This window comes from Mesoplodon densirostris, chromosome 4 (genome assembly GCF_025265405.1).
Source record: "Mesoplodon densirostris isolate mMesDen1 chromosome 4, mMesDen1 primary haplotype, whole genome shotgun sequence".
NCBI lineage: Eukaryota > Metazoa > Chordata > Mammalia > Artiodactyla > Ziphiidae > Mesoplodon > Mesoplodon densirostris.
In genome coordinates, this window is record NC_082664.1 from 113,417,197 (window position 1) to 113,442,092 (window position 24,896).

Sequence of the window (24,896 nt, forward strand, 5' to 3'; positions counted from 1 at the left end):
GCATGCCGTGGGAGTCTGAAGAGGAGAGATGACCTCAGAGTACTCCAAAACCCTGGGGAATCCACAGCCCTCAGGCCACTCAGAAAGAGCAACAGTCAATCCACTCTTGCAGCCACTGAGACCGTCTGAGGAAAACCTCATATCCAATGGCACATCTTAGTGTGGGTGAAAGCCTACCTTCCTGCGTTAGCCAGAGCCACGCGTAGTAACATGACCCCGCGTCATTTTTCCACTTTTCCTTAGCACCTGCAGTCATCAGCCAACGCGTAGGTCTTCTTGTCTTTGCCGACGGCCAGCCTCGTCCAGCAGCTGCACCTGAGAACTGGACATAAATCAGGCAGGCTTCAGAATTGGACCGGTGTACTCAGAGATCATGATTCATGAGAATTTTTACCTGGGCTTGAGCTCGAACCCGGCCTCCCAAGGACGTCTACCTTTACAGAGAACTCAAGGTTTGTGTGACAGCACAACTGCAGGAAGTAAGGCGTGTACGTTGGCCGGTACATGAGAGGGTATATTTTTGTTTTCACGCATGTGCGCGTGTGTGACTGTTACTGCACACGAGGACGCGCTTGTGGGCGTCTTTGTGTGCCTCTGAATCCGCATCTTGCTCTCTGAGTGTCCCTGTGGCCCTCTCCTAAGACCTCGAACCATAAAAGCCAGAGTTTATACACTGCGTCCTGGATTTGGACCCCCCACTGAATGGAGAAAGACCTCTTCAAACTTCAACAGACTGAATGTCAACTTTGAAACCCAGGGGGTGTTGAATTAGGCCACGGACTTCCACTCTTCCACAACCAAGCCTTCTGACCAATGCACAAACACCTGACGAGACCTCCTTTCCGACAGTGGGTGTAACATATAGATGGACCCAGAAATCCTGCAACCTAGTAGAATATGTAATGTGCACTTGGGGCCACTCCCATCATTTTTAGGACCAAGGAAACCTCCTATGGGCGGGCCGAACTGTGACTGGCTACAGGCAAGATGCAGCCCGGCACCTCTCAAGGGGCTAACGAAATTCGGCCCAACTGCCAATTGTTGCCAACTATGCCAAATCACTTTGCGAGGACCCATGGGAATGTCCACCACAGGAAGTGGTGGGCTTCAGTAACCAAGACCCACGTTCAAACCCCAATGTGGAAACTAGGCTATCTTCCCAGGCACGTTTTGCCAGCATCCAGCCACCAGGTTTGGCGGCCCTGAACCCGGAGGAAACACTCAAATTCTTGACAGTGTTGTCCTACGTGCCCTCCTCCTGCCCACCGGGTAAGTCGAACCTACTGGAAGCCACAGACCTCATTCACACACGGGGTCACTGTATACCAGGGATGGCAGACCGCAAACACGAATGCTTTGATGACACCGACTATACCCCATGCATCCTGGCACTTCTTCACTGACAGAGTGACCCTACCGAGGACCTCCCAGAGATCAAAGGCATTCTCCCCGAGGACCACAGACGGATTTCCAATGGAAGAACTCTGCTTCGCGAGGGGACCTGCAAGCTTCAAAGGGCACAGTGGCTGTCCACGGCAGCGCACCTGGCATCAGAACACTGAACGCATCTCTGCTCCGCCAATGGACTGCTCCAGATAAACCACTAGCTATCCAAAACTCCTGCGTGCCACAAGGGCTGGCCGCATCATGCCCTCTCGGAGAAACACTTTCGCTTTGCACATTCCCAAACAAGGAAACAAAGTGGCCAAAGGGCATGTTCGCATAACCCAAATACCCCCAAGGTGAGCGGCACAGACGCTTCAACATGTCTAAGTTCTCGGCGTCCCACAAGACACCCTTTGTGCGACATTTCTCCGGCAACGGGATCACAACTCTACACAGGTTAAGTACGTAACCGCATCCTCATATACTGCCAAAGCCATCCCTTTCGTGGACAACTGATGCCAGCACATCACGAACAGGACGCATTCTTGGGAACACGTGGCCAGCTCCTGCAACCCAATCATGACAGCCCATCCCACGACATGACACCGGACATGTCCTCATGATGCTTTGCCATCTTCTGCAGGCCAGCAGCCACCACGCAGGCTTCAATGCAGCACTCGGTCCTAACCCCACTCCACGAAGACCCACTTAGTGCCAAAACTCTGTCGGGATCTGCAGTGGAGTAGCCGACATGGGCAATACCTAGCCCTAATCCATCAGCTCCCTTCCGTTGAAGACCAACCCCAGCCCACAGCGACGAACTTCTCGATCCCCACCGGGCACTAAAGAACTTCAACGCGCCAAAACAAACGACAAGGAGGGACACAGGCCTGGCCTGAGGCTCCAGGCTCCAACCAGGGACGCTTCCTCATTTTGGCTTCCAGAAATAGCCCCTGAAGCTGCATGAACAAACGTGATCCTGGCCAAAGCACACCTTTCCAAGCTGCAAGCTTACTGGGCCTACACCAGCACGCACTCCGACTCTGAAGACCAGCAGGAGAGCCTTCCCCCTCGCATGCCCTCAACGGTCTCTCAGCAGGGACATAATATGCGTAGATGACCAGGCTTATGGGCAGACACAGTGGACACCCAGATAGGAGCACCTCGAATTCTGGAACCCTGGTGTGTGTTTGCATGTAGGTCAGAAGGGGACGCTGGCACTCACTCCTCACTCTCCCCTACCCCGGAGAGACGAAACGTGCTGGACCTCAGATTCGATGAGGAGACGGTAGAGTGTTCTCACTCATTTTGTTCAGATTTTCCAAGGAATGCATACAAGGGTGTCATCATCGATCCAAGCACAGGCTGGGACGCTGCAGAACACAACCGGGCATGCCGTGGGAGTCTGAAGAGGAGAGATGACCTCAGAGTACTCCAAAACCCTGGGGAATCCACAGCCCTCAGGCCACTCAGAAAGAGCAACAGTCAATCCACTCTTGCAGCCACTGAGACCGTCTGAGGAAAACCTCATATCCAATGGCACATCTTAGTGTGGGTGAAAGCCTACCTTCCTGCGTTAGCCAGAGCCACGCGCAGTAACATGACCCCGCGTCATTTTTCCACTTTTCCTTAGCACCTGCAGTCATCAGCCAACGCGTAGGTCTTCTTGTCTTTGCCGACGGCCAGCCTCGTCCAGCAGCTGCACCTGAGAACTGGACATAAATCAGGCAGGCTTCAGAATTGGACCGGTGTACTCAGAGATCATGATTCATGAGAATTTTTACCTGGGCTTGAGCTCGAACCCGGCCTCCCAAGGACGTCTACCTTTACAGAGAACTCAAGGTTTGTGTGACAGCACAACTGCAGGAAGTAAGGCGTGTACGTTGGCCGGTACATGAGAGGGTATATTTTTGTTTTCACGCATGTGCGCGTGTGTGACTGTTACTGCACACGAGGACGCGCTTGTGGGCGTCTTTGTGTGCCTCTGAATCCGCATCTTGCTCTCTGTGTGTCCCTGTGGCCCTCTCCTAAGACCTCGAACCATAAAAGCCAGAGTTTATACACTGCGTCCTGGATTTGGACCCCCCACTGAATGGAGAAAGACCTCTTCAAAATTCAACAGACTGAATGTCAACTTTGAAACCCAGGGGGTGTTGAATTAGGCCACGGACTTCCACTCTTCCACAACCAAGCCTTCTGACCAATGCACAAACACCTGACGAGACCTGCTTTCCAACAGTGGGTGTAACATAAAGATGGACCCAGAAATCCTGCAACCTAGTAGAATATGTAATGTGCACTTCGGCCACTCCCATCATTTTTAGGACCAAGGAAACCTCCTATGGGAAGGCCGACCTGCGACTGGCTACAGGCAAGATGCAGCCCGGCACCTCTCAAGGGGCTAACGAAATTCGGCCCAACTGCCAATTGTTGCCTTCTGTGCCAAATCAATTTGCGAGGACACATGGGAATGCCCACCACAGGAAGTGGTGGGCTTCAGTAACCAAGACCCACGTTCAAACCCCACTGCGGAAACTAAGCTAGCTTCCCAGGCACGTGTTGCCAGCATCCAGCCACCAGGTTTGGCGGCCCTGAACCCAGAGGAAACACTCAAATTCTTGACAGTGTTGTCCTACGTGTCCTCCTCCTGCCCACCGGGTAAGTCGAACATACTGCAAGCCACAGACATCATTCAAACACGGGGTCACTGTATACCAGGGATGGCAGACCGCAAACACGACTGCTTTGATGACACTGACCATACCCCATGCATCCTGGCACTTCTTCACTGACAGAGTGACACTACCGAGAACCTCCCAGAGATCAAAGGCACTCTCCCCGAGGACCACAGACCGATTTCCAATGGAAGTACTCTGCTTCGTGAGGGGACCTGCAAGCTTCAAAGGGCACAGTGGCTGTCCACGGCAGCGCACCTGGCATCAGAACACTGAACGCATCTCTGCTCCGCCAACGTACTGCTCCAGATAAACCACTAGCTGTCCAAACCTCCTGCGTGCCACAAGGGCTGGCCGCATCATGCCCTCTCGGAGAAACACTTTCGCTTTGCACATTCCCAAACAAGGAAACAAAGTGGCCAAAGGGCATGTTCGCATAACCCAAATACCCCCAAGGTGAGCGGCACAGACGCTTCAACATGTCTAAGTTCTCGGCGTCCCGCAAGACACCCTTTGTGCGATATTTCTCCGGCAACGGGATCACAACTCTACGCAGGTTAAGTACGTAACCGCATCCTCATATACTGCCAAAGCCATCCCTTTCGTGGACAACTGATGCCAGCACATCACGAACAGGACGCATTCTTGGGAACACGTGGCCAGCTCCTGCAACCCAATCATGACAGCCCATCCCACGACATGACACCGGACATGTCCTCATGATGCTTTGCCATCTTCTGCAGGCCAGCAGCCACCACGCAGGCTTCAATGCAGCACTCGGTCCTAACCCCACTCCACGATGACCCACTTAGTGCCAAAACTCTGTCGGGAGCTGCAGTGGAGTAGCCGACATGGGCAATACCTAGCCCTAATCCATCAGCTCCCTTCCGTTGAAGACCAACCACAGACCACACCCACCCACTGCTCCATCCCCACCGGGCACTAAAGAACTTCAACGCGCCAAAACAAATGACAGAGAGGGACACATGCCTGGCCTGAGGCTCCAGGCTCCAACCAGTGATGCTTCCTCATTTTGGCTTCCAGAAATAGCCCCCGAAGCTGCATGCACAAACGTGATCCTGGCCAAATCACACCTTTCCAAGCTGCAAGCTTACTGGGCCTACACCAGCACACACTCCGACTCTGAAGACCAGCAGGAGAGCCTTCCCCCTCGCATGCCCTCAATGGTCTTTCAGCAGGGACCTAATATGCGTAGATGACCCAGCTTATGGGCAGACACAGTGGACCCCCAGATAGGAGCACCTCGAATTCTGGAACCCTGGTGTGTGTTTGCATGCAGGTCAGAAGGGGACCTACATGCCTACATGCCCTCCTCCTGCCCACCGGGTAAGTCGAATGTACTGGAAGCCACAGACATCATTCAAACACGGGGTCACTGTATACCAGGGATGGCAGACCACAAAAACGACTGCTTTGATGACACTGACCCTACGCCATGCATCCTGGCACTTCTTCACTGACAGAGTGACACTACCGAGAACCTCCCAGAGATCAAAGGCACTCTCCCCAAGGACCACAGACCGATTTCCAATGGAAGTACTCTGCTTCGCGAGGGGACCTGCAAGCTTCAAAGGGCACAGTGGCTTTCCACGGCTGCGCACCTGGCATCGGAACACTGAACGCATCTCTGCTCCGCCAACGGACTGCTCCAGATAAACCACTAGCTATCCAAAAATCCTGTGTGCCACAAGGGCTGGCCGCATCATGCCCTCTCGGAGAAACACTTTCGCTTTGCACATTCCCAAACAAGGAAACAAAGTGGCCAAAGGGCATGTTCACATAACCCAAATACCCCCAAGGTGAGCGGCACAGACGCTTCAACATGTCCAACTTCTCGGCGCCCTGCAAGACACCCTTTGGGCGACATTCCTCCGGCAACGGGATCAAAAATCTACGCAGGTTAAGTACGTAACCGCATCCTCATGTACTGCCAAAGCCATCCCCTTCGTGGGCAGCTGATGCCAGCACATCACGAACAGGACGCATTCTTGGGAAGACGTGGCCAGCTCCTGCAACCCAATCATGACAGCCCATCCCACGACATCACACAGGACATGTCCTCATGATGCCTTGCCATCTTCTGCAGGCCAGCAGCCACCACGCAGGCTTCAATGCAGCACTCGGTCCTAACCCCACTCCACGATGACCCACTTAGTGCCAAAACTCTGTCGGGAGCTGCAGTGGAGTAGCCGACATGGGCAATACCTAGCCCTAATCCATCAGCTCCCTTCCGTTGAAGACCAACCCCAGCCCACACCCACCCACTTCTCCATCCCCACCGGGCACTAAAGAACTTCAACGTGCCAAAACAAATGACAGAGAGGGACACAGGCCTGGCCTGAGGCTCCAGACTCCAACCAGCGATGCTTCCTCATTTTGGCTTCCAGAAATAGCCCACGAAGCTGCATGCACAAACGTGATCCTGGTCAAAGCACACCTTTCCAAGCTGCAAGCTTACTGGGCCTACACCAGCACACACTCCGACTCTGAAGACCAGCAGGAGAGCCTTCCCCCTCGCATGCCCTCAATGGTCTTTCAGCAGGGACCTAATATGCGTAGATGACCCAGCTTGTGGGCAGACACAGTGGACCCCCAGATAGCAGCACCTCGAATTCTGGAACCCTGGTGTGTGTTTGCATGCAGGTCAGAAGGGGACGCTGGCCCTCACTCCTCACTCTCCCCTAACCCCGAGAGAAGAAACGTGCTGGACCTCAGATTCGATGAGGAGACGGTAGAGTGTTCTCACTCATTTTGTTCAGATTTTCCAAGGAATGCATACAAGGGTGTCATCATCGATCCAAGCACAGGCTAGGAGGCTGCAGAACACAACCGGGCATGCCGTGGGGGTCTGAGGAGGAGAGATGACCTCGGAGTACTCCAAAACCCTGGGAAATCCACAGCCCTCAGGCCACTCAGAAAGAGCAACAGTCAATCCACTCTTGCAGCCACTGGGACCGTCTGAGGAAAACCTCATATCCAATGGCACATCATAGGGTGGGTGAAAGCCTACCTTCCTGAGTTAGCCAGAGCCACGCGTAGCAACATGCCCCCGTGTCATTTTTCCACTTTTCCTTAGCACCTGCAGTCATCAGCCAACGCGTAGGTCTTCTTCTCTTTGCCGACGGCCAGCCTTGTCCAGCAGCTGCACCTGAGAACTGGACATAAATCAGGCAGGCTTCAGAATTGGACCGGTGTACTCAGAGATCATGATTCATGAGAATTTTTACCTGGGCTTGAGCTCAGACCCTGCCTCCCAAGGACGTCTACCTTTACGGAGAACTCAATGTTTGTCTGACAGCACGACTGCAGGAAGTAAGGCATGTACGTTGGCCGGTACGTGAGAGGGAATATTTTTGTTTTCACGCATGTGCGCGTGAGTGACTGTTACTGCACACGACGACGCACTTGTGGGCTTCTTTGTGTGCCTCAGAATCCACATCTTGCTCTCTGTGTGTCCCTGTGGCCGTCTCCTGAGACCTCGGACCATAAAAGCCAGAGTTTATACACAGCGTCCTGGATTTGGACCCCCCCACTGAATGGAGAAAGACCTCTTCAAGCTTCAACAGACTGAATGTGAACTTTGAAACCCAGGGGGCTTTGAAATAGGCCACGGACCTCCACTCTTTCACAGCCAAGCCTTCTGGCCAACGCACAAACACCTGACGAGACCTGCTTTCCGACCGTGGGTGTAACATATAGATGGACCCAGAAATCCTGCAACCTAGTAGAATATGTAATGTGCACTTGGGGCCACTCCCATCATTTTTAGGACCAAGGAAACCTCCTATGGGCGGGCCGAACTGCGACTGGCTACAGGCAAGATGCAGCCCGGCATCTCTCAAGGGGCTAACGAAATTCGGCCCAACTGCCAATTGTTGCCAACTATGACAAATCACTTTGCGAGGACCCAGGGGAATGCCCACCACAGGAAGTGGTGGGCTTCAGTAACCAAGACCCACGTTCAAACCCCACTGCGGAAACTAGGCTAGCTTCCCAGGCACGTGTTGCCAGCATCCAGCCACCAGGTTTGGCGGCCCTGAACCCGGAGGAAACACTCAAATTCTTAACAGTGTGGTCCTACGTGCCCTCCTCCTGCCCACCGGGTAAGTCGAACCTACTGGAAGCCACAGACATCACTCAAACACGGGGTCACTGTATACCAGGTATGGCAGACTGCAAACACGACTGCTTTGATGACACTGACCATACCCCATGCATCCTGGCACTTCTTCACTGACAGAGTGACACTACCGAGAACCTCCCAGAGATCAAAGGCCCTCTCCCCGAGGACCACAGACCAATTTCCAATGGAAGAACTCTGCTTCGCAAGGGGACCTGCAAGCTTCAAAGGGCACAGTGGCTGTCCACGGAAGCGCACCTGGCATCCGAACAATGAACGCCTCTCTGCTCCGCCAACGCAGTGCTCCAGATAAACCACTAGCTATCCAAAACTCCTGCGTGCAACAAGGGCTGGCCTCATCATGCCCTCTCGGAGAAACACTTTCGCTTTGCACATTCCCAAACAAGGAAACAAAGTGGCCAAAGGGCATGTTCGCATAACCCAAATACCCCCAATGTGAGCGGCACAGACGCTTCAACATGTCTAACGTCTCGGCGTGCCGCAAGACACCCATTGGGCGACATTCCTCCGGCAACGGGATCACAGATCTACTCAGGTTAAGTACGTAACCGCATCCTCATGTACTGCCAAAGCCATCCCCTTCGTGGGCAGCTGATGCCAGCACATCACGAACAGGACGCATTCTTGGGAAGACGTGGCCAGCTCCTGCAACCCAATCATGACAGCCCATCCCACGACATCACACAGGACATGTCCTCATGATGCCTTGCCATCTTCTGCAGGCCAGCAGCCACCACGCAGGCTTCAATGCAGCACTCGGTCCTAACCCCACTCCACGATGACCCACTTAGTGCCAAAACTCTGTCGGGAGCTGCAGTGGAGTAGCCGACATGGGCAATACCTAGCCCTAATCCATCAGCTCCCTTCCGTTGAAGACCAACCCCAGCCCACACCCACCCACTGCTCCATCCCCACCGGGCACTAAAGAACTTCAATGCGTCAAAACAAATGACAAGGAGGGACACAGGCCTGGCCTGAGGCTCCAGGCTCCAACCAGGGACGCTTCCTCATTTTGGCTTCCAGAAATAGCCCCCGAAGCTGCATGCACAAACGTGATCCTGGCCAAAGCACACCTTTCCAAGCTGCAAGCTTACTGGGCCTACACCAGCACACACTCCGACTCTGAAGACCAGCAGGAGAGCCTTCCACCTCGCATGCCCTCAACGGTCTTTCTGCAGGGACCTAATATGCGTAGATGACCCAGCTTATGGGCAGACACAATGGACACCCAGATAGGAGCACCTCGAATTCTGGAACCCTGGTGTGTGTTTGCATGCAGGTCAGAAGGGGACCTACATGCCTACATGCCCTCCTCTCGCCCGCCGGGTAAGTCGAACCTACTGGAAGCCACAGACATCATTCAAACACGGGGTCACTGTATACCAGGAATGGCAGACCACAAACACGACTGCTTTGATGACCCTGACCATACCCCATGCATCCTGGCACTTCTTCACTGACAGAGTGACACTACCGAGAACCTCCCAGAGATCAAAGGCACTCTCCCCGAGGACCACAGACCGATTTCCAATGGAAGAACTCTGCTTCGTGAGGGGACCTGCAAGCTTCAAAGGGCACAGTGGCTGTCCACGGCAGCGCACCTGGCATCAGAACACTGAACGCATCTCTGCTCCGCCAACGGACTGCTCCAGATAAACCACTAGCTGTCCAAACCTCCTGCGTGCCACAAGGGCTGGCGGCATCATGCCCTCTCGGAGAAACACTTTCGTTTTGCACATTCCCAAACAAGGAAACAAAGTGGCCAAAGGGCATGTTCGCATAACCCAAATACCCCCAAGGGGAGCGGCACAGACGCTTCAACATGTCTAACTTCTCAGCGTCCCACAAGACACCCTTTGGGCGACATTCCTCCGGCAACAGGATCACAAATCTACGCAGGTTAAGTACGTAACCGCATCCTCATGTACTGCCAAAGCCTTCCCCTTTGTGGGCAGCTGATGCCAGCACATCATGAACAGGACGCATTCTTGGGAAGACGTGGCCAGCTCTTGCAACCCAATCATGACAGCCCATCCCACGACATCACACAGGACATGTCCTCATGATGCCTTGCCATCTTCTGCAGGCCAGCAGCCACCACACAGACTTCAAAGAAGCACTCGGTCCTAACCCCACTCCACGATGACCCACTTAGTGCCAATACTCTGTCGGGATCTGCAGTGGAGTAGCCGACATGGGCAATACCTAGCCCTAATCCATCAGCTCCCTTCCGTTGAAGACCAACCCTAGCCCAAACCCACCCACTGCTCCATCCCCACCGGGCACTAAAGAACTTCAATGCGTCAAAACAAATGACAAGGAGGGACACAGGCCTGGCCTGAGGCTCCAGGCTCCAACCAGGGACGCTTCCTCATTTTGGCTTCCAGAAATAGCCCCCGAAGCTGCATGCACAAATGTGATCCTGGCCAAAGCACACCTTTCCAAACTGCAAGCTTACTGGACCTACACCAACACGCACTCCGACTCTGAAGACCAGCAGGGGAGCGTTCCCCCTCACATGCCCTCAACGGTCTTTCAGCAGGGACCTAATATGCATAGATGACCCAGCTTATGGGCAGACACAGTGGACCCCCAGAGAGGAGCACCTCGAATTCTGGAACCCTGGTGTGTGTTTGCATGCAGGTCAGAAGGGGACACTGGCCCTCACTCCTCACTCTCCCCTAACCCTGAGAGACGAAACGTGCTGGACCTCAGATTCGATGAGGAGACGGTAGAGTGTTCTCACTCATTTTGTTCAGATTTTCCAAGGAATGCATACAAGGGTGTCACCATCGATCCAAGCACAGGCTGGGACGCTGCAGAACACAACCGGGCATGCTGTGGGGGACTGAAGAGGAGAGATGACCTCGGAGTACTCCAAAACCCTGGGGAATCCACAGCCCTCAGGCCACTCAGAAAGAGCAACAGTCAATCCACTCTTGCAGCCACTGGGACCGTCTGATGAAAACCTCATATCCAATGGCACATCTTAGAGTGGGTGAAAGCCTACCTTCCTGAGTTAGCCAGAGCCATGCGTAGCAACATGCCCCCGCGTCATTTTTCCACTTTTCCTTAGCACCTGCAGTCATCAGCCAACGCGTAGGTCTTCTTGACTTTGCCGACGGCCAGCCTTGTCCAGCAGCTGCACCTGAGAACTGGACATAAATCAGGCTGGCTTCAGAATTAGACCGGGGTACTCAGAGATCATGATTCATTAGAATTTTTACCTGGGCTTGAGCTCGGACCCTGCCTCCCAAGGACGTCTACCTTTACAGAGAACTCAATGTTTGTCTGACAGCATGACTGCAGGAAGTAAGGCATGTACGTTGGCCGGTACGTGAGAGGGTATATTTTTGTTTTCACGCATGTGCGCGTGTGTGACTGTTACTGCACACGAGGACGCGCTTGTGGGCTTCTTTGTGTGCCTCTGAATCCGCATCATGCTCTCTGTGTATCCCTGTGGCCCTCTCCTGAGACCTCGAACCATAAAAGCCAGAGTTTATACACAGCGTCCTGGATTTGGACCCCACCACTGAATGGAGAAAGACCTCTTCAAGCTTCAACACACTGCATGTGAACTTTGAGACGCAGGGGGTTTTGAAATAGGCCACGGACTTCCACTCTTCCACAGCCAAGCCTTCTGACCAACGCACAAACACCTGACGAGACCTGCTTTCCGACCGTGGGTGTAACATATAGATGGACCCAGAAATCCTGCAACCTAGTAGAATATGTAATGTGCACTTGGGGCCACTCCCATCATTTTTAGGACCAAGGAAACCTCCTATGGGCGGGCCGACCTGCGACTGGCTACAGGCAAGATGCAGCCCATCACCTCTCAAGGGGCTAACGAAATTCGGCCCAACTGCCAATTGTTGCCAACTATGCCAAATCACTTTGCGAGGACCCATGGGAATGCCCACCACAGGAAGTGGTGGGCTTCAGTAACCAAGACCCACGTTCAAACCCCACTGCGGAAACTAGGCTAGCTTCCCAGGCACGTGTTGCCAGCATCCAGCCACCAGGTTTGGCCGCCCTGAACCCGGAAGAAACACTCAAATTCTTGACAGTGTTGTCCTACATGCCCTCCTCCTGCCCACCGGGTAAGTCGAACCTACTGGAAGCCACAGACATCATATAAACTCGGGGTCACTGTATACCAGGAATGGCAGACTGCAAACACGCCTGCTTTGATGACACTGACCATACACCATGCATCCTGGCACTTCTTCACTGACAGAGTGACACTACCGAGAACCTCCCAGAGATCAAAGGCACTCTCCCCGAGGACCACAGACCGATTTCCAATGGAAGAACTCTGCTTCGCGAGGGGACATGCAAGCTTCAAAGGGCACAGTGGCTGTCCACGGCAGTGCACCTGGCATCGGAACACTGAACGCATCTCTGCTCCGCCAACGGAATGCTCCAGATAAACCACTAGCTATCCAAAACTCCTGCGTGCCACAAGGGCTGGCCGCATCATGCCCTCTCGGAGAAACACTTTCGCTTTGCACATTCCCAAACAAGGAAACAAAGTGGCCAAAGGGCATGTTCGCATAACCCAAATACCCCCAAGGTGAGCGGCACAGACGCTTCAACATGTCCAAATTCTCGGCGTCCCGCAAGACACCCTTTGGGCGACATTCCTCCGGCAACGGGATCACAACTCTATGCAGGTTAAGTACGTAACCGCATCCTCATGTACTGCCAAAGTCATCCCCTTCGTGGGCAGCTGATGCCAGCACATCACGAACAGGACGCATTCTTGGGAAGACGTGGCCAGCTCCTGCAACCCAATCATGACAGCCCATCCCACGACATCACACAGGACATGTCCTCATGATGCCTTGCCATCTTCTGCAGGCCAGCAGCCACCACGCAGGCTTCAATGCAGCACTCGGTCCTAACCCCACTCCACGATGACCCACTTAGTGCCAAAACTCTGTCGGGAGCTGCAGTGGAGTAGCCGACATGGGCAATACCTAGCCCTAATCCATCAGCTCCCTTCCGTTGAAGACCAACCACAGACCACACCCACCCACTGCTCCATCCCCACCGGGCACTAAAGAACTTCAACGCGCCAAAACAAATGACAGAGAGGGACACATGCCTGGCCTGAGGCTCCAGGCTCCAACCAGTGATGCTTCCTCATTTTGGCTTCCAGAAATAGCCCCCGAAGCTGCATGCACAAACGTGATCCTGGCCAAAGCACACCTTTCCAAGCTGCAAGCTTACTGGGCCTACACCAGCACACACTCCGACTCTGAAGACCAGCAGGAGAGCCTTCCCCCTCGCATGCCCTCAATGGTCTTTCAGCAGGGACCTAATATGCGTAGATGACCCAGCTTATGGGCAGACACAGTGGACCCCCAGATAGGAGCACCTCGAATTCTGGAACCCTGGTGTGTGTTTGCATGCAGATCAGAAGGGGACCTACATGCCTACATGCCCTCCTCCTGCCCACCGGGTAAGTCGAATGTACTGGAAGCCACAGACATCATTCAAACACGGGGTCACTGTATACCAGGGATGGCAGACCACAAAAACGACTGCTTTGATGACACTGACCCTACGCCATGCATCCTGGCACTTCTTCACTGATAGAGTGACACTACCGAGAACCTCCCAGAGATCAAAGGCACTCTCCCCAAGGACCACAGACCGATTTCCAATGGAAGAACTCTGCTTCACGAGGGGACCTGCAAGGTTCAAAGGGCACAGTGGCTTTCCACGGCTGCGCACCTGGCATCGGAACACTGAACGCATCTCTGCTCCGCCAACGGACTGCTCCAGATAAACCACTAGCTATCCAAAAATCCTGTGTGCCACAAGGGCTGGCCGCATCATGCCCTCTCGGAGAAACACTTTCGCTTTGCACATTCCCAAACAAGGAAACAAAGTGGCCAAAGGGCATGTTCACATAACCCAAATACCCCCAAGGTGAGCGGCACAGACGCTTCAACATGTCCAACTTCTCGGCGCCCTGCAAGACACCCTTTGGGCGACATTCCTCCGGCAACGGGATCAAAAATCTACGCAGGTTAAGTACGTAACCGCATCCTCATGTACTGCCAAAGCCATCCCCTTCGTGGGCAGCTGATGCCAGCACATCACGAACAGGACGCATTCTTGGGAAGACGTGGCCAGCTCCTGCAACCCAATCATGACAGCCCATCCCACGACATCACACAGGACATGTCCTCATGATGCCTTGCCATCTTCTGCAGGCCAGCAGCCACCACGCAGGCTTCAATGCAGCACTCGGTCCTAACCCCACTCCACGATGACCCACTTAGTGCCAAAACTCTGTCGGGAGCTGCAGTGGAGTAGCCGACATGGGCAATACCTAGCCCTAATCCATCAGCTCCCTTCCGTTGAAGACCAACCCCAGCCCACACCCACCCACTTCTCCATCCCCACCGGGCACTAAAGATCTTCAACACGCCAAAACAAATGACAGAGAGGGACACAGGCCTGGCCTGAGGCTCCAGACTCCAACCAGCGATGCTTCCTCATTTTGGCTTCCAGAAATAGCCCACGAAGCTGCATGCACAAACGTGATCCTGGTCAAAGCACACCTTTCCAAGCTGCAAGCTTACTGGGCCTACACCAGCACACACTCCGACTCTGAAGACCAGCAGGAGAGCCTTCCCCCTCGCATGCCCTCAATGGTCTTTCAGCAGGGACCTAATATGCGTAGATGACCCAGCTTGTGGGCAGACACAGTGGACCCCCAGATAGCAGCACCTCGAATTCTGGAACCCTGGTGTGTGTTTGCATGCAGGTCAGAAGCGGACGCTGGCCCTCACTCCTCACTCTCCCCTAACCCCGAGAGAAGAAACGTGCTGGACCTCAGATTCGATGAGGAGACGGTAGAGTGTTCTCACTCATTTTGTTCAGATTTTCCAAGGAATGCATACAAGGGTGTCATCATCGATCCAAGCACAGGCTAGGAGGCTGCAGAACACAACCGGGCATGCCGTGGGGGTCTGAGGAGGAGAGATGACCTCGGAGTACTCCAAAACCCTGGGAAATCCACAGCCCTCAGGCCACTCAGAAAGAGCAACAGTCAATCCACTCTTGCAGCCACTGGGACCGTCTGAGGAAAACCTCATATCCAATGGCACATCATAGGGTGGGTGAAAGCCTACCTTCCTGAGTTAGCCAGAGCCACGCGTAGCAACATGTCCCCGTGTCATTTTTCCACTTTTCCTTAGCACCTGCAGTCATCAGCCAACGCGTAGGTCTTCTTCTCTTTGCCGACGGCCAGCCTTGTCCAGCAGCTGCACCTGAGAACTGGACATAAATCAGGCAGGCTTCAGAATTGGACCGGTGTACTCAGAGATCATGATTCATGAGAATTTTTACCTGGGCTTGAGCTCAGACCCTGCCTCCCAAGGACGTCTACCTTTACGGAGAACTCAATGTTTGTCTGACAGCACGACTGCAGGAAGTAAGGCATGTACGTTGGCCAGTACGTGAGAGGGAATATTTTTGTTTTCACGTATGTGCGCGTGAGTGACTGTTACTGCACACGACGACGCACTTGTGGGCTTCTTTGTGTGCCTCTGAATCCACATCTTGCTCTCTGTGTGTCCCTGTGGCCCTCTCCTGAGACCTCGGACCATAAAAGCCAGAGTTTATACACAGCGTCCTGGATTTGGACCCCCCCACTGAATGGAGAAAGACCTCTTCAAGCTTCAACAGACTGAATGTGAACTTTGAAACCCAGGGGGCTTTGAAATAGGCCACGGACTTCCCCTCTTTCACAGCCAAGCCTTCTGGCCAACGCACAAACACCTGACGAGACCTGCTTTCCGACCGTGGGTGTAACATATAGATGGACCCAGAAATCCTGCAACCTAGTAGAATATGTAATGTGCACTTGGGGCCACTCCCATCATTTTTAGGAGCAAGGAAACCTCCTATGGGCGGGCCGACCTGCGACTGGCTACAGGCAAGATGCAGCCCGGCATCTCTCAAGGGGCTAACGAAATTCGGCCCAACTGCCAATTGTTGCCAACTATGACAAATCACTTTGCGAGGACCCAGGGGAATGCCCACCACAGGAAGTGGTGGGCTTCAGTAACCAAGACCCACGTTCAAACCCCACTGCGGAAACTAGGCTAGCTTCCCAGGCACGTGTTGCCAGCATCCAGCCACCAGGTTTGGCGGCCCTGAACCCGGAGGAAACACTCAAATTCTTAACAGTGTGGTCCTACGTGCCCTCCTCCTGCCCACCGGGTAAGTCGAACCTACTGGAAGCCACAGACATCACTCAAACACGGGGTCACTGTATACCAGGTATGGCAGACTGCAAACACGACTGCTTTGATGACACTGACCATATCCCATGCATCCTGGCACTTCTTCACTGACAGAGTGACACTACCGAGAACCTCCCAGAGATCAAAGGCCCTCTCCCCGAGGAACACAGACCAATTTCCAATGGAAGAACTCTGCTTCGCAAGGGGACCTGCAAGCTTCAAAGGGCACAGTGGCTGTCCACGGAAGCGCACCTGGCATCGGAACAATGAACGCATCTCTGCTCCGCCAACGCACTGCTCCAGATAAACCACTAGCTATCCAAAACTCCTGCGTGCAACAAGGGCTGGCCTCATCATGCCCTCTCGGAGAAACACTTTCGCTTTGCACATTCCCAAACAAGGAAACAAAGTGGCCAAAGGGCATGTTCGCATAACCCAAATACCCCCAATGTGAGCGGCACAGACGCTTCAACATGTCTAACGTCTCGGCGTGCCGCAAGACACCCATTGGGCGACATTCCTCCGGCAACGGGATCACAGATCTACTCAGGTTAAGTACGTAACCGCATCCTCATGTACTGCCAAAGCCATCCCCTTCGTGGGCAGCTGATGCCAGCACATCACGAACAGGACGCATTCTTGGGAAGACGTGGCCAGCTCCTGCAACCCAATCATGACAGCCCATCCCACGACATCACACAGGACATGTCCTCATGATGCCTTGCCATCTTCTGCAGGCCAGCAGCCACCACGCAGGCTTCAATGCAGCACTCGGTCCTAACCCCACTCCACGATGACCCACTTAGTGCCAAAACTCTGTCGGGAGCTGCAGTGGAGTAGCCGACATGGGCAATACCTAGCCCTAATCCATCAGCTCCCTTCCGTTGAAGACCAACCACAGACCACACCCACCCACTGCTCCATCCCCACCGGGCACTAAAGAACTTCAACGCGCCAAAACAAATGACAGAGAGGGACACATGCCTGGCCTGAGGCTCCAGGCTCCAACCAGTGATGCTTCCTCATTTTGGCTTCCAGAAATAGCCCCCGAAGCTGCATGCACAAACGTGATCCTGGCCAAAGCACACCTTTCCAAGCTGCAAGCTTACTGGGCCTACACCAGCACACACTCCGACTCTGAAGACCAGCAGGAGAGCCTTCCCCCTCGCATGCCCTCAATGGTCTTTCAGCAGGGACCTAATATGCGTAGATGACCCAGCTTATGGGCAGACACAGTGGACCCCCAGATAGGAGCACCTCGAATTCTGGAACCCTGGTGTGTGTTTGCATGCAGGTCAGAAGGGGACCTACATGCCTACATGCCCTCCTCCTGCCCACCGGGTAAGTCGAATGTACTGGAAGCCACAGACATCATTCAAACACGGGGTCACTGTATACCAGGGATGGCAGACCACAAAAACGACTGCTTTGATGACACTGACCCTACGCCATGCATCCTGGCACTTCTTCACTGATAGAGTGACACTACCGAGAACCTCCCAGAGATCAAAGGCACTCTCCCCAAGGACCACAGACCGATTTCCAATGGAAGAACTCTGCTTCACGAGGGGACCTGCAAGCTTCAAAGGGCACAGTGGCTTTCCACGGCTGCGCACCTGGCATCGGAACACTGAACGCATCTCTGCTCCGCCAACGGACTGCTCCAGATAAACCACTAGCTATCCAAAAATCCTGTGTGCCACAAGGGCTGGCCGCATCATGCCCTCTCGGAGAAACACTTTCGCTTTGCACATTCCCAAACAAGGAAACAAAGTGGCCAAAGGGCATGTTCACATAACCCAAATACCCCCAAGGTGAGCGGCACAGACGCTTCAACATGTCCAACTTCTCGGCGCCCTGCAAGACACCCTTTGGGCGACATTCCTCCGGCAACGGGATCAAAAATCTACGCAGGTTAAGTACGTAACCGCATCCTCATGTACTGCCAAAGCCATCCCCTTCGTGGGCAGCTGATGCCAGCACATCACGAACAGGACGCATTCTTGGGAAGACGTGGCCAGCTCCTGCAACCCAATCATGACAGCCCATCCCACGACATCACACAGGACATGTCCTCATGATGCCTTGCCATCTTCTGCAGGCCAGCAGCCACCACGCAGGCTTCAATGCAGCACTCGGTCCTAACCCCACTCCACGATGACCCACTTAGTGCCAAAACTCTGTCGGGAGCTGCAGTGGAGTAGCCGACATGGGCAATACCTAGCCCTAATCCATCAGCTCCCTTCCGTTGAAGACCAACCCCAGCCCACACCCACCCACTTCTCCATCCCCACCGGGCACTAAAGAACTTCAACGCGCCAAAACAAATGACAGAGAGGGACACAGGCCTGGCCTGAGGCTCCAGACTCCAACCAGCGATGCTTCCTCATTTTGGCTTCCAGAAATAGCCCACGAAGCTGCATGCACAAACGTGATCCTGGTCAAAGCACACCTTTCCAAGCTGCAAGCTTACTGGGCCTACACCAGCACACACTCCGACTCTGAAGACCAGCAGGAGAGCCTTCCCCCTCGCATGCCCTCAATGGTCTTTCAGCAGGGACCTAATATGCGTAGATGACCCAGCTTGTGGGCAGACACAGTGGACCCCCAGATAGCAGCACCTCGAATTCTGGAACCCTGGTGTGTGTTTGCATGCAGGTCAGAAGGGGACGCTGGCCCTCACTCCTCACTCTCCCCTAACCCCGAGAGAAGAAACGTGCTGGACCTCAGATTCGATGAGGAGACGGTAGAGTGTTCTCACTCATTTTGCTCAGATTTTCCAAGGAATGCATACAAGGGTGTCATCATCGATCCAAGCACAGGCTAGGAGGCTGCAGAACACAACCGGGCATGCCGTGGGGGTCTGAGGAGGAGAGATGACCTCGGAGTACTCCAAAACCCTGGGAAATCCACAGTCCTCAGGCCACTCAGAAAGAGCAACAGTCAATCCACTCTTGCAGCCACTGGGACCGTCTGAGGAAAACCTCATATCCAATGGCACATCATAGGGTGGGTGAAAGCCTACCTTCCTGAGTTAGCCAGAGCCACGCGTAGCAACATGTCCCCGTGTCATTTTTCCACTTTTCCTTAGCACCTGCAGTCATCAGCCAACGCGTAGGTCTTCTTCTCTTTGCCGACGGCCAGCCTTGTCCAGCAGCTGCACCTGAGAACTGGACATAAATCAGGCAGGCTTCAGAATTGGACCGGTGTACTCAGAGATCATGATTCATGAGAATTTTTACCTGGGCTTGAGCTCAGACCCTGCCTCCCAAGGACGTCTACCTTTACGGAGAACTCAATGTTTGTCTGACAGCACGACTGCAGGAAGTAAGGCATGTACGTTGGCCGGTACGTGAGAGGGAATATTTTTGTTTTCACGCATGTGCGCGTGAGTGACTGTTACTGCACACGACGACGCGCTTGTGGGCTTCTTTGTGTGCCTCTGAATCCACATCTTGCTCTCTGTGTGTCCCTGTGGCCCTCTCCTGAGACCTCGGACCATAAAAGCCAGAGTTTATACACAGCGTCCTGGATTTGGACCCCCCCACTGAATGGAGAAAGACCTCTTCAAGCTTCAACAGACTGAATGTGAACTTTGAAACCCAGGGGGCTTTGAAATAGGCCACGGACTTCCACTCTTTCACAGCCAAGCCTTCTGGCCAACGCACAAACACCTGACGAGACCTGCTTTCCGACCGTGGGTGTAACATATAGATGGACCCAGAAATCCTGCAACCTAGTAGAATATGTAATGTGCACTTGGGGCCACTCCCATCATTTTTAGGAGCAAGGAAACCTCCTATGGGCGGGCCGACCTGCGACTGGCTACAGGCAAGATGCAGCCCGGCATCTCTCAAGGGGCTAACGAAATTCGGCCCAACTGCCAATTGTTGCCAACTATGACAAATCACTTTGCGAGGACCCAGGGGAATGCCCACCACAGGAAGTGGTGGGCTTCAGTAACCAAGACCCACGTTCAAACCCCACTGCGGAAACTAGGCTAGCTTCCCAGGCACGTGTTGCCAGCATCCAGCCACCAGGTTTGGCGGCCCTGAACCCGGAGGAAACACTCAAATTCTTAACAGTGTGGTCCTACGTGCCCTCCTCCTGCCCACCGGGTAAGTCGAACCTACTGAAAGCCACAGACATCACTCAAACACGGGGTCACTGTATACCAGGTATGGCAGACTGCAAACACGACTGCTTTGATGACACTGACCATACCCCATGCATCCTGGCACTTCTTCACTGACAGAGTGACACTACCGAGAACCTCCCAGAGATCAAAGGCCCTCTCCCCGAGGAACACAGACCAATTTCCAATGGAAGAACTCTGCTTCGCAAGGGGACCTGCAAGCTTCAAAGGGCACAGTGGCTGTCCACGGAAGCGCACCTGGCATCGGAACAATGAACGCATCTCTGCTCCGCCAACGCACTGCTCCAGATAAACCACTAGCTATCCAAAACTCCTGCGTGCAACAAGGGCTGGCCTCATCATGCCCTCTCGGAGAAACACTTTCGCTTTGCACATTCCCAAACAAGGAAACAAAGTGGCCAAAGGGCATGTTCGCATAACCCAAATACCCCCAATGTGAGCGGCACAGACGCTTCAACATGTCTAACGTCTCGGCGTGCCGCAAGACACCCATTGGGCGACATTCCTCCGGCAACGGGATCACAGATCTACTCAGGTTAAGTACGTAACCGCATCTTCATGTACTGCCAAAGCCATCCCCTTCGTGGGCAGCTGATGCCAGCACATCACGAACAGGACGCATTCTTGGGAAGACGTGGCCAGCTCCTGCAACCCAATCATGACAGCCCATCCCACGACATCACACAGGACATGTCCTCATGATGCCTTGCCATCTTCTGCAGGCCAGCAGCCACCACGCAGGCTTCAATGCAGCACTCGGTCCTAACCCCACTCCACGATGACCCACTTAGTGCCAAAACTCTGTCGGGAGCTGCAGTGGAGTAGCCGATATGGGCAATACCTAGCCCTAATCCATCAGCTCCCTTCCGTTGAAGACCAACCACAGACCACACCCACCCACTGCTCCATCCCCACCGGGCACTAAAGAACTTCAACGCGCCAAAACAAATGACAGAGAGGGACACATGCCTGGCCTGAGGCTCCAGGCTCCAACCAGTGATGCTTCCTCATTTTGGCTTCCAGAAATAGCCCCCGAAGCTGCATGCACAAACGTGATCCTGGCCAAAGCACACCTTTCCAAGCTGCAAGCTTACTGGGCCTACACCAGCACACACTCCGACTCTGAAGACCAGCAGGAGAGCCTTCCCCCTCGCATGCCCTCAATGGTCTTTCAGCAGGGACCTAATATGCGTAGATGACCCAGCTTATGGGCAGACACAGTGGACCCCCAGATAGGAGCACCTCGAATTCTGGAACCCTGGTGTGTGTTTGCATGCAGGTCAGAAGGGGACCTACATGCCTACATGCCCTCCTCCTGCCCACCGGGTAAGTCGAATGTACTGGAAGCCACAGACATCATTCAAACACGGGGTCACTGTATACCAGGGATGGCAGACCACAAAAACGACTGCTTTGATGACACTGACCCTACGCCATGCATCCTGGCACTTCTTCACTGATAGAGTGACACTACCGAGAACCTCACAGAGATCAAAGGCACTCTCCCCAAGGACCACAGACCGATTTCCAATGGAAGAACTCTGCTTCACGAGGGGACCTGCAAGCTTCAAAGGGCACAGTGGCTTTCCACGGCTGCGCACCTGGCATCGGAACACTGAACGCATCTCTGCTCCGCCAACGGACTGCTCCAGATAAACCACTAGCTATCCAAAAATCCTGTGTGCCACAAGGGCTGGCCGCATCATGCCCTCTCGGAGAAACACTTTTGCTTTGCACATTCCCAAACAAGGAAACAAAGTGGCCAAAGGGCATGTTCACATAACCCAAATACCCCCAAGGTGAGCGGCACAGACGCTTCAACATGTCCAACTTCTCGGCGCCCTGCAAGACACCCTTTGGGCGACATTCCTCCGGCAACGGGATCAAAAATCTACGCAGGTTAAGTACGTAACCGCATCCTCATGTACTGCCAAAGCCATCCCCTTCGTGGGCAGCTGATGCCAGCACATCACGAACAGGACGCATTCTTGGGAAGACGTGGCCAGCTCCTGCAACCCAATCATGACAGCCCATCCCACGACATCACACAGGACATGTCCTCATGATGCCTTGCCATCTTCTGCAGGCCAGCAGCCACCACGCAGGCTTCAATGCACCACTCGGTCCTAACCCCACTCCACGATGACCCACTTAGTGCCAAAACTCTGTCGGGAGCTGCAGTGGAGTAGCCGACATGGGCAATACCTAGCCCTAATCCATCAGCTCCCTTCCGTTGAAGACCAACCCCAGCCCACACCCACCCACTTCTCCATCCCCACCGGGCACTAAAGAACTTCAACGCGCCAAAACAAATGACAGAGAGGGACACAGGCCTGGCCTGAGGCTCCAGACTCCAACCAGCGATGCTTCCTCATTTTGGCTTCCAGAAATAGCCCACGAAGCTGCACGCACAAACGTGATCCTGGTCAAAGCACACCTTTCCAAGCTGCAAGCTTACTGGGCCTACACCAGCACACACTCCGACTCTGAAGACCAGCAGGAGAGCCTTCCCCCTCGCATGCCCTCAATGGTCTTTCAGCAGGGACCTAATATGCGTAGATGACCCAGCTTGTGGGCAGACACAGTGGACCCCCAGATAGCAGCACCTCGAATTCTGGAACCCTGGTGTGTGTTTGCATGCAGGTCAGAAGGGGACGCTGGCCCTCACTCCTCACTCTCCCCTAACCCCGAGAGAAGAAACGTGCTGGACCTCAGATTCGATGAGGAGACGGTAGAGTGTTCTCACTCATTTTGTTCAGATTTTCCAAGGAATGCATACAAGGGTGTCATCATCGATCCAAGCACAGGCTAGGAGGCTGCAGAACACAACCGGGCATGCCGTGGGGGTCTGAGGAGGAGAGATGACCTCGGAGTACTCCAAAACCCTGGGAAATCCACAGCCCTCAGGCCACTCAGAAAGAGCAACAGTCAATCCACTCTTGCAGCCACTGGGACCGTCTGAGGAAAACCTCATATCCAATGGCACATCATAGGGTGGGTGAAAGCCTACCTTCCTGAGTTAGCCAGAGCCACGCGTAGCAACATGTCCCCGTGTCATTTTTCCACTTTTCCTTAGCACCTGCAGTCATCAGCCAACGCGTAGGTCTTCTTCTCTTTGCCGACGGCCAGCCTTGTCCAGCAGCTGCACCTGAGAACTGGACATAAATCAGGCAGGCTTCAGAATTGGACCGGTGTACTCAGAGATCATGATTCATGAGAATTTTTACCTGGGCTTGAGCTCAGACCCTGCCTCCCAAGGACGTCTACCTTTACGGAGAACTCAATGTTTGTCTGACAGCACGACTGCAGGAAGTAAGGCATGTACGTTGGCCAGTACGTGAGAGGGAATATTTTTGTTTTCACGCATGTGCGCGTGAGTGACTGTTACTGCACACGACGACGCACTTGTGGGCTTCTTTGTGTGCCTCTGAATCCACATCTTGCTCTCTGTGTGTCCCTGTGGCCCTCTCCTGAGACCTCGGACCATAAAAGCCAGAGTTTATACACAGCGTCCTGGATTTGGACCCCCCCACTGAATGGAGAAAGACCTCTTCAAGCTTCAACAGACTGAATGTGAACTTTGAAACCCAGGGGGCTTTGAAATAGGCCACGGACTTCCACTCTTTCACAGCCAAGCCTTCTGGCCAACGCACAAACACCTGACGAGACCTGCTTTCCGACCGTGGGTGTAACATATAGATGGACCCAGAAATCCTGCAACCTAGTAGAATATGTAATGTGCACTTGGGGCCACTCCCATCATTTTTAGGAGCAAGGAAACCTCCTATGGGCGGGCCGACCTGCGACTGGCTACAGGCAAGATGCAGCCCGGCATCTCTCAAGGGGCTAACGAAATTCGGCCCAACTGCCAATTGTTGCCAACTATGACAAATCACTTTGCGAGGACCCAGGGGAATGCCCACCACAGGAAGTGGTGGGCTTCAGTAACCAAGACCCACGTTCAAACCCCACTGCGGAAACTAGGCTAGCTTCCCAGGCACGTGTTGCCAGCATCCAGCCACCAGGTTTGGCGGCCCTGAACCCGGAGGAAACACTCAAATTCTTAACAGTGTGGTCCTACGTGCCCTCCTCCTGCCCACCGGGTAAGTCGAACCTACTGGAAGCCACAGACATCACTCAAACACGGGGTCACTGTATACCAGGTATGGCAGACTGCAAACACGACTGCTTTGATGACACTGACCATACCCCATGCATCCTGGCACTTCTTCACTGACAGAGTGACACTA

At 53.9% G+C, this 24,896-nt stretch overlaps 6 non-coding genes across 6 annotated transcripts; all 6 read right to left on the bottom strand.

Annotated features, from left to right (window-relative positions):
* Positions 1 to 2,649: 2,649 nt before the first annotated feature.
* LOC132490052 (small nucleolar RNA SNORD116) lies at positions 2,650 to 2,742 on the bottom strand. The gene has a single exon (XR_009532415.1). It is a non-coding gene; the product is annotated as a small nucleolar RNA SNORD116 (small nucleolar RNA).
* Positions 2,743 to 6,788: 4,046 nt separating this feature from the next.
* LOC132490053 (small nucleolar RNA SNORD116) lies at positions 6,789 to 6,881 on the bottom strand. The gene has a single exon (XR_009532416.1). It is a non-coding gene; the product is annotated as a small nucleolar RNA SNORD116 (small nucleolar RNA).
* Positions 6,882 to 10,929: 4,048 nt separating this feature from the next.
* LOC132490132 (small nucleolar RNA SNORD116) lies at positions 10,930 to 11,022 on the bottom strand. The gene has a single exon (XR_009532491.1). It is a non-coding gene; the product is annotated as a small nucleolar RNA SNORD116 (small nucleolar RNA).
* A 4,048-nt stretch (positions 11,023 to 15,070) lies between these two features.
* Positions 15,071 to 15,163, bottom strand: LOC132490054 (small nucleolar RNA SNORD116). The gene has a single exon (XR_009532417.1). It is a non-coding gene; the product is annotated as a small nucleolar RNA SNORD116 (small nucleolar RNA).
* Positions 15,164 to 19,211: 4,048 nt separating this feature from the next.
* Positions 19,212 to 19,304, bottom strand: LOC132489483 (small nucleolar RNA SNORD116). The gene has a single exon (XR_009531893.1). It is a non-coding gene; the product is annotated as a small nucleolar RNA SNORD116 (small nucleolar RNA).
* A 4,048-nt stretch (positions 19,305 to 23,352) lies between these two features.
* LOC132490055 (small nucleolar RNA SNORD116) lies at positions 23,353 to 23,445 on the bottom strand. Its single transcript, XR_009532418.1, has one exon. It is a non-coding gene; the product is annotated as a small nucleolar RNA SNORD116 (small nucleolar RNA).
* Between the last annotated feature and the right edge of the window lie 1,451 nt (positions 23,446 to 24,896).